This window comes from Gracilinanus agilis, chromosome 6 (assembly GCF_016433145.1).
Source record: "Gracilinanus agilis isolate LMUSP501 chromosome 6, AgileGrace, whole genome shotgun sequence".
Classification (NCBI taxonomy): Eukaryota; Metazoa; Chordata; class Mammalia; order Didelphimorphia; family Didelphidae; genus Gracilinanus; species Gracilinanus agilis.
Genome location: NC_058135.1, coordinates 182436666 through 182439669, shown reverse-complemented (window position 1 = coordinate 182439669; position 3004 = coordinate 182436666). Strand labels below are relative to the sequence as shown.

Below are 3004 nucleotides of genomic sequence, written 5' to 3'. Positions count from 1 at the left end.
AGATTAACTCTTATAGGTTGTCAGCAACTTTTTGAATCATGACTTTACTATCCAATGTGCTAGTTATTTTTCCCAGATATCTATTTTCTACACAGTTGACAAACATGCCACCTTTGCCTAGTTAGACAGGAGTCTTCCATGGTACTGGTGAAGAGCATGTTATAAACAGTAGTATGAGTTCCAGCACTGGATAGAGAAGAGTATTCAGTAAGATAATTCATGAAAGGTAGACATAGTTCATATATAAAAGTCTAGATTGACAAATAGCACATGGCAAAAGTAGAAAATGTAGGTGGAATTTTATTATAAAAATATAATAACAATGAGGTTATGGAATTTCAATTAAAAGGTTGAGTCAGTAGTCAAGATATCCAAACAAGAGTGATATAAAAACTAATAATGGACAACTTTTTTCAAAGAGAGGAAAGGCCTGAGCTTGAGCAAAACATCCTCACCTTTGTCAGTCATTAATGACAAATTAAATATCTGTTATCATCTAAGTATTTGGGAGGAAAGAGGAGGTTGATTGGTTGGTTCTGCCAATCTACACAATCAAATTAAAATGAGGAAATCAGTTTACTCCTGAATAGGCCACGGATATACAGAGATAATGAATAGTTATCAATAAATATTTACTTACATGAGGTGGAAAAAAATTCCCAAGAATTATTTTATTCAATATGTGAGAAATTATAGAAATGTGTAATGTAATTCAGACATTGCTTTTCTAACAGAGTTGACATTCATCCCTGATAACAAAAGTAAATTTGATATACATAATTTAAAAAAGCTGCATCAATTTATTTTGTATTATGAGGATGAAATTTCTTTAGATATTTGTTAATATTTTTTAATATTGAACTTTTGTCTCCATGTTTTATTGAAGGATCATTGTGTGTGATCTACAAAATTTCACTTAAAATTTCACTTCATTGGTTCTCATTTCTTCTTCCAAGCTTGCTGCCATGATCTTCAGCTGCTGTCACATCCCTGAAACAAGATGGTGAAAGTTGGAGTCAATGGATTTGGCCCTATCGGATGCCTGGTGGCCAGGGCAGCATTCAGCTCCAATGGAATAGATGTTGTGGCCATTAGTGACCCTTTCATTGACCTCAACTACACAGTTACGTGTTCCTATGATTCCATCCATGGCAAGTTCAAAGGCAATATAAAGGCAGAGAATGGAAAGCTGGTGATCAATGGAAAAGCCATTAGCATCTTCCAGGAGCGGGATCCCACCAATATTAAATGGGGAGATGCTGGAAGCCACTGGCATCTTTACCACCATGGATAATGCTGGGACTCACTTGATGGGTGAAACCAAGCAGGTCATTATCTCTGCCCCTTCTACTGATGCCCCAGTATTCATGATGGGGGTGAACCATGAGAAATATAATAATTCCCTCAAGATCATCAGCAATGCCTTCTGCACTACCAACTGTTCAGCCCTTTGGCCAAGGTCATTCATGACAAATTTGGCATTGTAGAAGGATTCATGATCACAGTCCATGCCATTTCTGCTACACAGAAAATAGTAGATTGCCCCTCTGGCTAGTTGTGGTGTGATGGGCATGGTGCTGCCCAGAATATCATCCCTGCTACCACTGGTGCTGCCATCGTTGTGGGCATGGTCATACCTGAGCTAAACAGGAAGCTCACAGGCATAGCCTTCCCCATTCCTACTCCCATTGTCTGTGGTGGATCTGACTTGCTGCCTGGAGAAAGCTGCCAAATACGATGATATTAAGAAGGTGGTGAAGCAAGCTGCAGAGGGATCCTTGAAGGGCATCTTGGGCTATGCAGAGGACAAGGTTGTATCCTGTGACTTTAACAGTCACACCCACTGCTTTACCTTTGATGCTAGCACTGTCATTGCCCTCAATGACCATTTTGTCAAGCTCATTTCTTCATTAGGAGTACTGGTTACAGCCACCATGTAGTAGACCTCATGATGTACATGACCTCCAAGAAGTAAAGTGGAACCCCATTGATCCTCATCCCCAGCCAAAAAAGAGTAGTTCTACCATACAGGAGCCCACATCCATAACCTATGTCCCTATGCTTGGGATCCCATGCCCCATTCCCATCCCTGCCCCAAAGCACCCTTGTAGTAGGGGTTGGGGGAGAGGAGTATAGAGTCCTATCTTGTGTACCATCAATAAAGGCATCACATTCAGTGCAAAAAAAAATTCACTTCATTGAAATTCTAATGTTTCCTATTCCTGCAAAAGTTCATTTCTCCATGCCAAAGTACAAGTTTTAATTAAGGTTATATGCATCCAGACTCATTAATAATCTTCAGATTAATTGCTAACTCATGATTGGGAGATGGTTACTAGTAAAGGTTATAAATTAAATGTTATCTCTAAAAGCTGGAGCAGTCTAATTTTTTAATGGAATGATTAGCTGAAAAAATGAAGGAAAATTAAAATGAGGAAATTAGTGAATAGCTAAAAAATATAAACATTATTATACAGAGATAATTTCATTTAATATAGTATAATTTAAAAAAAATTTAATCTATAACAAATCAATACAAATATGTTGATGGATATAGATGTGTGTATATATGTGCATAATGATAGCATTTCATTTGAATTATTCATGCTACTTGATATTGCCTCCCAAGAACTACCACTCTAACTACAAAATAATGAAGACAAAAGAAAACAATGGGATTTTTTTTCTGTGGACATCTTCAAATAGTTGTTCAGTTATCTAAGTTCCAACATTATGTGACCCCATTTTGTTTTGTTTATATTTTAGCAAAGATACTGGAGGGTGTGTGCCATTTGCTTCTCCAGCTTATTTTACAAATAAGAACATGGAGGCAAAAAAAAAAGTTAGGTAACTTCCCCAATGTCACACAGTTAGTAAGTGTCTGAGGCCAGATTTAAACTCATGAAGAGAAATCTTGACCTCAGACTCAGCACTCTATCCACTGTGTTATCTAGCTGCTCTAGTGATTGACTATTGCCATTTCATTATTTGAATTACTTTCTAT

General features: G+C 37.3%; 1 pseudogene; it reads left to right on the top strand.

Moving 5' to 3' along the window:
- The first annotated feature begins 1000 nt into the window (after positions 1-1000).
- Positions 1001-1975, top strand: LOC123251597 (annotated as a pseudogene).
- Positions 1976-3004: the final 1029 nt, after the last annotated feature.